The sequence below is a fragment of the Melospiza georgiana genome, chromosome 3 (genome assembly GCF_028018845.1).
Source record: "Melospiza georgiana isolate bMelGeo1 chromosome 3, bMelGeo1.pri, whole genome shotgun sequence".
In the NCBI taxonomy this organism is placed as follows: domain Eukaryota; kingdom Metazoa; phylum Chordata; class Aves; order Passeriformes; family Passerellidae; genus Melospiza; species Melospiza georgiana.
This window is the reverse complement of record NC_080432.1, coordinates 49,561,259-49,575,625: the sequence shown is the minus strand read 5'-3', so window position 1 is coordinate 49,575,625 and position 14,367 is coordinate 49,561,259. Positions and strand designations below refer to the sequence as shown.

Below are 14,367 nucleotides of genomic sequence, written 5' to 3'. Positions count from 1 at the left end.
AGGGATGGAGACTCAACCACTCCCTGGACAGCCCATTCCAGGGCCCAATCACTCTTTCAGTGAAGCATTTTATCCTCATGATTCTATCTTCAGGACAAAACTTTCTGTTTACAAACTTGGAACTCATGAACATGTGAACTCTTGCAGTTTAGAAACAAATCTTCATATGTGTGTGTTTATTAAGAGTATTAATTAGGGGATTTTTAAGTACCATCTGTAGTACTTTTCCAAAGGTGAATTTGAGAGTGCATCAGTACATTTTTGATCACCTTTTCCTGGAAACTATAACAACTGGCTGATTTGTAAATGATCTTCTCCTTATAGCTAAGAAAGGTTTCTGTTTTGCTACATTCACACAGTGGTACCAAGCTTTAAAAAAATGTGGTCAGTCCTGCTGACCTGACTAAATAAATCTGAATTAAACAGTGTGTACTGTTTAGTTGCATTGCAGTTACTGTGCAAGTGACATCTCAGGGAAATGATTGCACTTATTCAACACCAGAAATTGCAATGCTTCCTAAATTTTTAAATTAAAACACTCTTTTTCTGTTTCTGCTTAGTTTTTGCACAGGGCAATCAGTTACTGAAATTGAAAACAAGGAATGCTACCTGCACTAGAGCATGCTATGCTAGTTACTCAAATTGCAGTCTAAAGAGCTTTCTCTTGCAAATATCTGTACAAGCTTCTAGTTTTACTGCCATTTTAGTCTTCACCAGGCTCATAACCAGCTAGAACTGCTGTAAATTACTGAGAATCACTGTAAATGCTGAGTACTTTGAGGTCAGACAAAGAAAGGCCTGATCCTTTCCATGAGTGCTGGCTCACATCTGTTTCACTGGAGCTGCTGCTTGGCACCCCTGGATCAGGGTTTCAGCAGACTGCTGCTGTTCACAAATGTCCTGTCGAGGCTTTTCACCTACATGGGTGACATCCTGCCTTGCTATCTCCACAATAGCAGACTCCAAACATAATAGCATCCTAGGGGGATACAGTAGAATAACAACACATCACACTTCCTTTGTAGTCACCAGCAACTTTTTACCATAAACCCCTAATTCTAGACAACATCTGCATAACAAATTAATCATCTGAACAGCATATGCTTAGAGGCAATGTGTTACCACAAATGAGACTAATACAAAGGTTATTCTCATAGATCCTTCAAAGAAGATAAAATTCACATGATGAAAACCTGAGTTTGTTATTCTACAGCTTCTATTCTGCTGCCTGCCAATCACAACAGCATTTCCTTTGTTAGGAGTCCAAAGGACATGCTGAGAGTCAAAAAAATCAAACACAATCTTAGAAAACTCAGTTTTTCCATCTTGAAAGTCAGTCTTGTTGGTGGTAACTCAGTGAATTAATATGGTCTGTACACTGATCTATCTTAAAATGGAGCTTTTTCCACACTCAGTCATGATAGTGTGATATTGTGTGTAGCATCTGAAAATCAGCAGATTAGAAATTTCCACTCATATTCTACTGTCAGCTTAAATTAGACCTCAGAATGGCAGCCTGTAGTATTGCAATGCAAGCAACAATGAATAATATATCTTGATTTGATATCTATATGTAGAATATTTTTGTATATATGCACACACACACACACACAAATTACTTGTCATAATAAATTCTAAAACTCTAGAAACTTCCAGGTATTTTAATTCAGGCTAAGTTCCTACCTTTAAGTCTACATCATAAAGCTAAATTATCACAAAATTTGCATTATATACATTGTGATGTGTTTCTATATTCCATATTAACACATATAGAAGATATATATAGTTCATATACTTCTTCTTACTTTCTGATAGCACAGAGACTTCTGGGAGAAGTCTCTACTTTCTTATAAAGATATCTTTCATATACTTTTCTCTCCCTCTGTCTTTTTCTAAATCTATATTTTTAAATGAATGCAGAGTTGACATAATATTTTCCTTTGGGCATATATTTACCATAACATTTCTCTAGTACTTAATCACAATCTATAAGAGAACGCGACACAACTCAGGAAAACAGTAGTTATGTCATGGATTTATGGCAAAGGTTTCTTTTGCTTAAAAAAAGTTCTGAGGAATCCATAAGTGAATTTGGATTTCTTTATCTAAAAATCAGACATCCTGCCAAACCTTTAGCTAAAAGCCAGTTGCCATTCCTTCTCCAAAGCTCATTCTTTTTTTGTTCACCAGCCTGGCCACACCTGAAAAGAAGTGGCGCATGCAGCAAGCAGAAATGCCAGAAGGAGGCACTTACCTTAATTTGATAGGTGCCCAGCTTGCATCCCTCTCCTTTTCCAAGAGTTCCTCTCAGGACACGGAGCTGCTGAGGTGATTTGCTCCCAGCAGTGTCCTGCCCATGGCTCTCCCTCTCAGCAGCCCTGCAGAGAGAAGCAGGATGGTGCTCTGCTCCCTCCCAGCAGCTTCACTGGGGCTGGGGCTCCTCTGAGCTCAATTAGCTCGAGATTGTTTGGCTAAATGGCAGCCACACTTCCTTCTATTCTTTCCCAACTTAGTTTTCCTGCCTCCAGTGGTGCTTTTTCCTTTCTTTGGACTATAAATAGGCCTGTCACAACACAGTCTATAGCAGTAAGGAAGGCAGGAAATGCATTTAAACAAAGGAAAGATCTTAGGGGGTTTTGCCCTCCCCTGCCAATATAAGTAAAAGAATTTGATAGGGATTGGTCTGCAGACACCGTTTTCTTTGCATGAGGAAAACACTTGTTCAAAAACATGCTAGGATGTCATATTTTGTGTTCCACCAAAAAAAAAAAAAAAAAAATTAAGAGGCACAGCAGCAGTGGGCCTTAGTCTCTTGAGTAATTAGTACTTCCTTAAAGGCTTTCATTATGGTTAAATATTTTAATTTCTTTGGGATTAGAGTGTTGGAAAAGGATATTTTGGCTTAGAAAAGAGGACAAAATTGGCTAACAAGCTTTAAGAAGACAAGATACGTCTCACAGGATGTGCAAATCTTCCATGGTTAAGAATGACATTATAAAGTCTATGAATCTTCATTTTGTCTGAGTACCCTCTTCCTCAGTGGAACTTATCCTGCAGACTAGAAGTGTTTAAGCAAACTAAGTGTGTTTACATGCAGGGAAACTGAATTGCTGCGTGTATGCAATGAATATGGCTGTGCAGCTACAGCTCTTAGATGGCAACTATGCTGAAATCCTCAAATATGTTCCATGAATTGAGAAAAAGAATTATTTTTATATGCTCTTTTTTTTTTTTTTAAATCAGAGCTTCCAATTTAATTTTTTCAGCTTAGTGGTCTTAAAAATACATACCAAGCTTCCAAGACTCTCTCAAGATTGAAAAAAGAAATTAATGATTTCCACATTATACTCAGTTAAGACGGGAATATATGTGGTATTTCTTTATCTCTTTGCCCTATCCCAACATTTTCTGTTGTCAATGCCTTTCCTTCACTTTATATGAAAAACCTTTCTGCTGCTTTTTACATTGGTAGTTTTTATGTTAGAAAAGCTGTGTGTTTGCTGAAGACCCTAATGCATGGTTTGGGATTGGTGATTATTTAAGTGGGAAGGTAGAGACTTGAAAGACAACTGTTGCTATGTGGATGAAAAATGTTTCTTCTGTTTAAGATTTGTGTCTGAAATATACAGATGAGGGGTCATGCTGAAAGTGGAGAGAGTTAAGGACCTGTGGCACTTAAGGAATTTGGAGAATGTTAAACCTTTTGTTTCAGACATTATGTAGGCAAGGATCATGATTGTTTGCCAGTATGCTGTTTTGTATACAAACTAGTAAATCTGTGTTAACCTTAGGCAGACTACATGAAGCCAGAGCAATTTTATATAAAAGTCATCTTCAGGAAAGTGCCTGTCTTGTTGAGAACTTTGCAAAGATCCTGTCTGCCATGACAAGAATGTGATTGTTTATGAAAAAGAAGAGATATACTAGTGGTGTGTGAATAAACATTATTGTTGATTTTTTGAGAATTAATAGTGACCCAGGACCAAGGTTTTCCTTGAAAGTGCCTTTTAAAATAAAGTTAAACTAAAACAGAATGTTTCAAGCAAAACTCCTTTCAAAATCAAGAATTCAATTTATAGAAAGTTACCATATTTACAGTACTTCTTTCTGCTGTTAATAATCATATTTAGGAGAAAGCCTTTGGAGGATGTTATCTTTGCAGATCATGTCCTACAAATCTGACTAAAAGAAATATAATTCTTTGTAGTGAACAGTGGATCAAATACTGACTTCAGCTGAAACATGGTACCAGATTTTGCTTAAAAGACTCTGTCATGGAGATGACTGAAGGCAAGCTGCAGTCTTTCTGGCTGTTTTGGACCTCAGACCAAGGCTGATGGACTGGCAATGTGTAAAGGTTGATTGAGCAGCTGTGGAATAGGCCTCACTAACTGTTTCTGCAAAGCTGGTCTCCATGGTATAACAGCACTGAAATGCAAAGCTGCTTAGCACTAATAAACTCACACATACCTTTATTCAGATGTAGTTGAGTTGAAATCTTAAATCCTCTCAATGAGTTACTAGTGGTTACAGACTTGAATTTGCATCACACATGCTCTGTGTGCTGTTAGCACCAAGCAGTGCCAGAGCCCAGGAGAGGCTTAGTCTGGAACTGCTGCTTGCCTTGTGCCAGCAGAGCCCAATTGCACTAGAGTGCTTGCACTGATTTTGCTGGTAGCTTTTCTTTCAAAACCACACACCTCTTTTCTCAGTGTCATTCAAGACATCTCTAAAAAATAGATTGCAAAGTTAAAGCAGAATTACTCTCCTCAGTCGTTCTGAACTCACACGCTGGAAGAAATTCTCACCTGGTGTGCAAACTTTCCCACTCCCACTTCACCATTTCAGTCTTGAGGAGAGTCTGTCCTGAAAGAGTTTTCACTACAGACTTTCCCCTGGGAATGGATCAGGTAGCTGGTGGAGCCACAAGTGAGCTTGGAGCAGGGTGAGAAGTTGTTGCTCAGGGCAGATACTTGTAAAGTGCAGTGAATTTTTCAGTGTCAAAGCTGAAGAGTTGTATTTTCTCTGTCTGTCTCATTTTTACTCATCCTCATGCATTAGCCTCTAGGACAAGCAGTGACTGCATGAGCAGATGCAGGGCAACACTGTGGTGTCCAGAACTTTGGGGATGTGCTTGGTCCCCTGGAATTCAAAGCAGTTCATTTACATTTCGTGCCCTGAGAATACATGCATGTGTGCATGTGTTACAGACATAAACAAACTCTTTCTTTTCAGTGAGCTCCTGTGTGCAGATGCAGCTTCTCCAATAAAATCCTCATCACAGGATACTTAAGACTGAGTTATCACATGGCAGCATGACAAAAGCACTGCTTTTTGCTGGACATCCCAGAAGGGCTTTGCACAAACAATACTGGTTTCTACCACAGAGCACTAAACATGAACTATTCATTATTCACTACCACTATTCATCTAAACATGAATTTAGATGCATTGATATGATCTCCCCTTACCACTCCCCCACCCTGATTGCTGTGCTGGTTTTAACTCTGCATCTGGCTTTTAACAATTAGAATGCAATTAGAATTTTAACAATTAGTTGTATCCAAATTCCCATGAAAGTTGAATAGAGAAGATTTTCAGCACAGCTTCCAAAATAAAAAGCTGAACTACCTGAACCTTCTCCTCTGCTTTTATGCTGCCCCTTCCTTGGGCTGCTGAGCAGCATTGTGTAATGCCACTCTTTCCACTGACATCATTGGGAATGGGTTTGACATCAATTCAACAGGAGCAGGGAAGCACAGTTTAGTGCCTGTAATTCATTAAGTAGCTTGAATTCCTTAATCTGTTATTCCTGTCCCTCTTACCTCCTCAGTTGTCTCCTTCTTGCCTTCACATTTCATTGCCTCGTGGAATGTGTTGCAAGAAATTACATAACTTTTCCTGGTAAAACTATACAGAGGCAGAAACAAAGAGCTAGTTTTTATCTTCTATAGCTCTTGTTTAGTCTACCTGACTTAACACCATGAAAATCACTTGCCTCATAATACTGAGTAAATTGTAAAGACTTTCCTTTTGATTTCTGATTCTGTTAAACACAGATGGTCTTTCTGGACTGCAGCACAGGCTGTGGGCCAGATCCCCAGCTTCTACAAATTGGGGTTGCTCCATAAGCTTCAGTGGAGTGACACTGATTTGAGCTGCCTGAGGACTCCTGCCAATTAGTTTTAATGTATCTGTGCCAATTCACAGCAGCTGAGGAGCTGTGGCTTTAAGGGCCTTTCTAATTGTAGCTTATGCACACTGTATAGATTTATTGGTTTTCTCCCCTCTGCCACTCAAACAAATCATCCAAACATAGACACATCCCAAAAGATCTGCTGCTCACAGCCATGGGGCAAGGTGAAGAAATGTTCATGATGCTCTTAAAAAAAGGGAGGGAAAACCACAGGTCAGACTCAGGCTGTGTGTCAGCATACAAGTGTCAGACTGATGGTCTGGCCAGGGTGTTTGTGGCCTCCTGAGTTTAGCACAGCTGTAGTCCCTTATGCCATAACCCATCTCTCTGTGCTTTTGATGGGTTGTGTGGTCATGAAGGGTGACCACAAAAAGAAGTCTAATTTATTCTTCACCTCCTTGCTTACCAAAACAGAATGCATATTTTCTCATTCCATATGTTAAAGAACATGCCTTAAACCTGATAGGAGCGTAATAGTGAAGATTAAAGTTAAAACTTTGCTTACAGAATGTGGAAATTCTTAAGGCCTAAACCTTCTGTACATCCCCATCACCTTTCCCTGTGATTGATTTCTCTACAAACAACCAGGAGTTTAAAATTTTTACAGGTGTGGTGACAGCAGGAAATATTATCTCCATGATGTTGATGGGGAAATAGAGTAATTTGCCAAAGGTCTCACAGGAAGTAATACTTTTGTTTGGAAAACTTAAGCTGTTTGTTGTTCCTGCTTTTAATTTTTTTTTTTAATTGTATTTTGTGTTTCTCCTGTTCCGTTTTCAGCCACATCTTTACATTCAAGGTTCTTTGTGCGCTACTTCTGTCCTGCTCAGGGTGTGTGTAATTTGGTTTGCTTCCAGACAGCTCACAATTTCATGTTGTTTCCACTTGTAAAATTGTCATATAAGCACCCATGTGCTTTCTTTCCCCCGGTCTGAAAAGCTGCTACAAACAACTGCCACATTACAACACTGTTTGGCAAAACTCTCCTTCATGCCACCATCCTCCAAAAATGTCAACACTGTTGCTGCAGGGCAGCAGGTGGTGTTTTGTTCCAGGAATGTAAAAGGGGCTGCATAAAATTTCAACAAGTTATTGGACCTTCAGAAATTATCTCAAACAGGTTCTTCTGGTAATGCCCATCTTTGTGGGTGGTGTCTCTGCTCTCCTGACTGCTCAGGGTGCCGTGCCAGAAATCCCCATTCCTGATGGCATCCCGTGTTTGTACAGGGGGGGCAGCTGCTCTCACTGTTACTAGTGTTATCTCATTTATTTGCATGCTTTTTCCACCTCTGTCCATCTTTTTTTCTCATTTGATACCTCTGTTGAGAGAAAGCCTTTTTTACAGCACTTGGCTCAGCAAGGTGCCTGTTTTTGACTCCCAAACACCATGACTCAAAGGTATTAGTAATGGGTAGATGACCTCAGGCAATACAGTCCTGCACTTCCAACTTTAGATCTTTTCTACTCTTGCATTTATTATAATGTATGTCTTTTAGAATGGAAGTTTCCAAGGAAAAAAGTGAGAAAGCACGTAGCAGTGACAATTTTTTTCCTCCTTTGTATATAATGTACTAAAGAAAGAGTGATAATATGTTTTACAGCTAATGCATCCCTGGCAAAAATACTTCCTACAGGAATCAGTTGACTTTTTCATGGTTGCTAGAAGCTGTGTGTATATAATTTTACTTATCCTCAGAGTCAGATATAGATTAGGGAAGAAAATATTTTAAAATGGCTAAAATATTTCTGCTTTTTGTTTGGGTTATGGAATTAGGTTCTTATTTACACTACTTTCACTTAGTTATAGTTCATTGACCAAGATGAGTTACTTCCCCCATAAGTCTGTATGAATTTATTCTCCTGGTTTCCATTGCCACTATGACAAGAGGTGAAACCAACTGCTGACCAAACGTTTTTGGATTTCAAGGTGTTGATTTCCTGCAACTGCCAGAACAGGGGAGACAGGTTAGGTTAAGTTGTGCTAAATGTCCTCGTGTGAGTTTATGGAAAGATTGCAGCCCAAGTCTCTTTGCTGCCATTTGAGGTAGGGCAGCCTTTTCTAAATGGCTTTTTGGGGTATTGCTGCGCAGTTCTTTGTTTTTTGGAGCCTGAGTCATGCTCATAAAACTTGTGCTCTCCTGCTAGAACGGTGGGTTGAACAGCAGAAATCCTACCAGAACATGTGTGAGGAGGGGAAGTGACTAATTTGATTGCCACAAGGTGACATTTCTTCAGTGCCAAATCTCCCTCCCTTGCACCTGTCTCGAGAGCAGATGACTGCTGCAGTCTCCTCTTCTAAAAGGAAGAGGAAGAGGAGCTCCACCACGATTCCCATCAAATGCTGTGATAGCTGTCACCTCCTGGCTGGTCCTGGCTGGAGGGGAGCCCTGCCAGGACAGAACTAATGGCAGAGAGAGCCCCAAATCACGACGTTTATTCAGTGACATCAAGGATCAGTTGATATCTGTTTGTTATGTTGGGAAGATGAGTGTCTGTTCCTTTTTTTATTCAGGAATTGTTCCAGAGCAGTTAATGCTTTCCCTGTCTCCTTGTCCTGCATGTACGAGCTAGATTTACATGAGCTAGACCAGCTGTTCTCAGCCTGGGCTGGGAATTTTGTTATGCTGGGAGATTGAGCAGTTCATTTTTCATGCATCAGGAAGAGCCCTCGGAGTGTCAGTCAGCTGGACTTGTTAGGCGACAACTTCTACCTTAGGCTGCTTTAGAAACAGCCATTGTTTCACTTAATTGCTCCTCGGGAAACTTTCAACTTCTAGCGTGCTTTTATGCTCATTTCGGGCTCAGGCTTTTCCGTTCCAGCTATGCGCTTCTTTTCCCGGGGCTTCCCGTTTCTCCCGTCGCAGAAACACAGATTCTGCCCTCTCGGAGCTGTTTCTGAACACCACTGCTTGCCTCTCGGCCTGGGGCTTTTCTTGGCATTCCCTTGCGGCACAGCAGGAGCTGCGCTGACCTCTAGTGACAGGCCAGGAGACAGAAACTGTCTTTGCTGTTCACACCCACCCGCAGCACTTCCCTCGGAGCATCCCCCTTTCTGCGGCGTTCGGCCCAAACAAACCCTAAGGGCTTAGTCTCTCCTGCAGTATCTCCAGGCCTTTATAATACTTGCTTAAATTTCTGTCCAGTTGTTGAACAGCTGGTGTCAGACTCAGATCTTCTGCTGGCTGTGCAATGGCAGAATTCTATTAACTTTTAATACTACTTATTAATTATAAAATGAACAAATTTTGCAAGCTGATGATACTTCATTCCATTTATAATCCTACAATAAAATGATTCATATGAAGATAACCCTTGAAACCCAGAAAAAGCTTTAAAAAGCTTGTTTTGACTCTTACAATTTGCCTTTTTACTACATTTCAGTCCGTATGTCTTGTTTCCAACAGGGGAGTTGGAAGGGTTCAGTGAGATACTACTTGTTATGAAACATAGAGAAAAATCTTATAATTAGCAAATGTCTCTAGGGTTGCTAGATCTCTTTCAAAAGGTTTTAGACAATTCATGCCTCACAGTTTTAAATGGTTTTAATTTTTAAAATTTTGAAGTGTTAGAAAATCACCTATAAACTGGGAGCAGTTACTCCCTGTGTGAGTCACTGAAGTCAGCTGAGTGCACCAAACATCGAGTTGCACCAAAATTAGGTGGGACAGTCTACATACTAACAGATATTGTCAACTGTACTTGTACAGAAGAATGAAGAGATGACAGTGGAAATCACAAGGAACTAAACCAGAACTATATTAGAACTATAAGGGGATCAAAATGTGAGACAGACTCTGCAGGGACCTTTTGTTTGGCCTGCCCAGGAGGCTGGTAGATCACATGAAAGAGGCTCTCATTCCAGGTCCTTGCCCTTGAGTCCTGGATGCTCCTGGATCTCTAGGACCAGTTTTGAGTTAGGTGTTTAGACAGGGAAAGTACTCCTGGTGTTAGAGTCTCCTACAGTATTGTCCTTGGGGTACACGTTCCCAAGTGTTCTGTTAGGTCTCACTGTGGTAGATGTAATGTGTTTAGCAAACCCTCAAACATAAACTGAATTTTACTGGATGAGGTAAGGGCCATTTTGGCTAAAAATAGTTATTGCTGCCTTCTGGTGAAATAACCCAATACCAGAACTATTACCAGATGCGAAATTAAAATATATGTCTGAATGCACTATGTACTCAGCAGTGAAATCCTCAGAAGCTCTCTATCATTTGCTTTGCTGTATCTCCAGTGTGCTACAATGAACCAACATCACCATCAGCAATACAGCTAATGTAGTTCCTTTTTTTCCTTAGCAGCCTAAGGGAATTTAAAAATAATAATTCTCCTTTTTTTTTTTTTTAAAAAAAGTATAATCATGAGCAAATGTGAATGAAAATTCTGTGTTCATTCATCTCACTGTTGTGCAAAGCAAAGGATTTCCCTTTCCTGTCTTATTTTTGAAACTTCCTTATTCTATGTTTGCTGTTCAGCTCAGTTTGGTGATGCTGCAGGCCAAAGAACACATTCATTTCTAAAGGCATGTTTGCAATTTCTTGCTTATGGTAAAAGAAGGACAAAGATGTCACATCTCCCTGGGTAGTTTTGCTGCTTGGTGGTGGTGGCTTCAGTTCCTGTGAGGAGAGGGATCACTGTGAGGGAAATGATCGGTTTACCTTGGCGGAAGGTCTTCCCGAGCACCGGAGAGCAGCTATCTATTTCACCACATGCCAAATCTTTATTTAGAGCCTGAAAACTGCTTTTGTGGCCTCCAATGCCAACAAACAGGAAGGATGGGATACATGAGATGCTGAGGCTTTGGATCATGAGCAAATGACAGGATGTACTGGAGGCAAAATAGCAAAAGCAGGACTTCAGTGAAGACAGCTCCTGGAAAGGGGTATCAAATGGAACAGAAACTGGGAATGCCCTTGTGCCCAGAGATGAGCTGCAGCAAGAAGGACAGGTGTATCACATCCTGAGAATAGTGCCCACTCACAAAGTTACAAGGACTGCCCTGATAACAGTAAAGTTTCTTTCAGTTTTAGTTGAAAACTGACAATATCCTGCTGGGGATTTTGGAACACGTCTTACCCACTCTTCTGGGCAGCTACTGCCTGGATGAGAAGTGGCAAAAATTGAACTTTTAATGTGAAAGAAACAAAAAAATCTGCTTAGCTGCACTCAAAACTTTTCTGCCAGAGACATTCCTCATTAAACACACATGGTGGGATTTTTTTCAAAAGAGTTTGGCACAGCCTTTTCCCTGCTCCCACTGGAATCCATGTAGGTGCCACAGGTTTCAGTGGGAGGAGAGCTAAATCAATACGAAGTGCTTTGGAAAAATGCAGCTCAGAATGGATCCTGGCAGCCTGAGCAGATAGGGATTGGAGGTGATGCTGAAATTGTCACGTAGAAATTTTCCATGCTGGCTAGCATTATCCTCTCCATCCTCCTCTGCTCAGAGCTAATGGAAAGCAGTGTGTGGCAAAGCATGACTTGAGGGGAAGGGAAAGTCAGTGTTGAATAAAATAAGAATACCCTAATTTCCTCTCTCCTCTGTGTCTTTTATCAGGACAAAAATGCAGAACTTCCCTTCTTCCTGAGGTTGCCACTTAACTCTTGAAGAACAGATGGGTTAATTGCAAGCAACAGAATACATTGTGCATGCTGCTCCTTCTGGATGGGATTCTCCTGACTGGGCTGAGCAGGCTGGTGCTCTGTTCTCCCCAAAGTGCACCTGGCACACGCTCAGGTATGGGAGAAATAGAGGAGGAGGTCATGTTCTCTCTGTCCCCTTACCTATCTCATTTAAGGACAGGCAGCAGAGGCTGCTGTGCCAGGTCACAGGTCTCATGGAAAAATGTAGCTTGGAAGGGACCTCTGGAGGTCCCTAAGGCAAATCTCCTACCTTGGGCAGGGCAAACTTGAGAGTTCAGTGAGGTTGCTCAGGTGCTGAGCAGTAATTCCTCCAATCTAGAGGGGAAAGAGCAAAGCGAGCACAGGCCTCAGATGTATGTGGGACAAAACAGGCAGCCTGAAGACTGTCAAAATATCTATCTGGTGATCCAGTGGTCTTGAAGGAAACCTGACATAGCTGACATCCTGCATTTCTTTGGGTTATGTCATTCTTTCCCCATCAGGTAGTAAAATCTCTTACTAATACAGGTTGTCACAGGATAATCCTGTTTCATTACATGTTCTCTTGTTGGCACGTGAGCAGTGAAGTGGTAAAGGTTGGTGAGGAGCAAAGTGGTCTTTGGATTCAAGATCTTGCACAGCTGTGCCAGCTGTGGAGGTGGTGCCCCAGATGTGTCCAGATTTTCTAGTCCTTCTCTTGTGTGAGGTTACTCCTGCAGCTGAAAGCAGTGACAGCAGGCCAGTCCTGCAGCAGCCTCTGTGACTCTCACAAAGTGACATTGTCACTCACTTGAGAAACCTTCAGCAAGTGGCTGATTCTCCTCATTCCCTCAGTTAGTCTGCTTCTCTTCTGGATGCATCACGTTCAGCTTCCCTAGGTAAATTTCAGATCTTCTGAGAGAAAAAGCTATACAAATACCAAATAATCACAGAATCAATCAGCTTGAAAAAGACCTCTGTGATCTTTGAGATCATTGAGTCCAACCTATGATCAAACACCCACCATGTGAACTGGACTATAGCACTGAGTGCCACATCCAGTCTTTCCTTAAACACTTGCAGGAACAGTGACTACACCAGTCATGGTCTCAGAAGTGAACAGTAGCCTCTGTTACACACAGCAATTCACCCCTTCTTTGCTTGAATGGCTCCTTAATAACTCCCTTGGCCTGCCTGGTGTTAAAAGAGGCCCCAGCATGCACAAACTGCCCTTCAAAGTGGGTGGCACTGTTAAAAGAACAATACTGTAGTGTCTTCTAGAGGCAGCAGCAGGATTCCTGAGTTTGCCATGCACTTTGAAGGAATGCACTGTGGTTTAATTGCTGCCCAGATCAGGCCTGTGACATGCTCTAATTGAGTCTGTCACCTTTCTTTTTGAGGAATTAGGGAAGTGCCAAAGCCAGGAGCCCCTCTGCTGCCAAACTCAGATTCAGCCACGATCAATGTGAGCTAATAGGTCCTGACAACTCCTTCAGTGCCTTTAGCATTCCAGGACTTCTCTTAGTCAGGAATTTACTTGAGTATGTCAGTTGCCACTGACTAGCTGAATATTTGTCATCACTGTGAGCTCTGTCTCTTGGATCCAAATTCAGCTGTTCAGCTGTGAGTCTTTTCCCAAGGAATGTTAGTGTTCACTTTGATAGTTTTAACACTGGCTAGTTTTTACACTGAATAGCATCCCAACATGAAAGTATCTGTTCATATCAAATATCTTTCTGGCTGAAATACACGTAACTCCAGTTCCATAGTAACTTCATTCTCATTAGCACAGCAGCATTAAAAGGGAACTAGCACAATTCAGTTCTACCATGTCAGCAATTTTATTTTTTGTAGCAAGGAAATGTCAGCTTGAAAAAAGACTGATTTTTTTAAAGGATCCATATGGATATATAAAGTATTGGTGCCATTTGGTATAAATTGTAATCAGTTCCAGATTCTGCTGTACTCAGAAACTTGAATCATGGAACTGTACGTGGTGGTTTCTGTATTTTGAAGGCTCTCACCTAAACCGCAGCTCTTGTAACAACTAAAATGGCTACACCCATGGTGTCCAATCCCTTGTCTTAATCATGTTAAGAAAATGTTTGTTTAACTATGAATCAAAATTGTATTCCTAAGCCCTGCAGCTTTTCAGGTAAAATGACAGAACCAGCCTTGCTATACTGGGCAAAGTAGGTGGGCTCCAGAGGCTGAATTTCACTTAATTCCTCCAATTGTGGTTCCTTTGTCAAAGCATTTCTGAAGGCCTGGAGCGAGGCAATGTGGAATGATAAGCACTGGGATGTCAGTAGGATTTAGGCTGCTTGGTCTGCCTTTGGCTCCCTGTGTGTTTTAAGGCATATTAGAGGTACAAAGAGGTGGAAGGGAAAGGCATGAGCACGCACAAAGTCTGCTGCCTGCTTCCACAGTGTCTGTGATTGATGGAACTGTGTGGCTGTAATGAGCACATGGCTACTGAACCAGCAGAATATTTCAAGCTTCATTCAGGGCTTGGGTCAACTGCTGCCCTCTTGAAGTAGGTAGGGGAGATGGAAGATGGCTGGACAAAC

General features: G+C 41.3%; 1 protein-coding gene across 3 annotated transcripts in view; it reads right to left on the bottom strand.

The window, feature by feature from the left end:
- Positions 1-2,343, bottom strand: part of RASGRP3 (RAS guanyl releasing protein 3) — a 58,747-nt gene extending 56,404 nt beyond the window's left edge. For 2 of the 3 annotated variants that reach the window (XM_058020502.1, XM_058020504.1), the window contains exon 1: positions 2,255-2,343. The gene's annotated coding sequence lies outside the window, so the exon portion shown is untranslated. The remainder of the gene's footprint in view (positions 1-2,254) is intronic. The other variant, XM_058020505.1, reaches the window with a different exon arrangement.
- Positions 2,344-14,367: the final 12,024 nt, after the last annotated feature.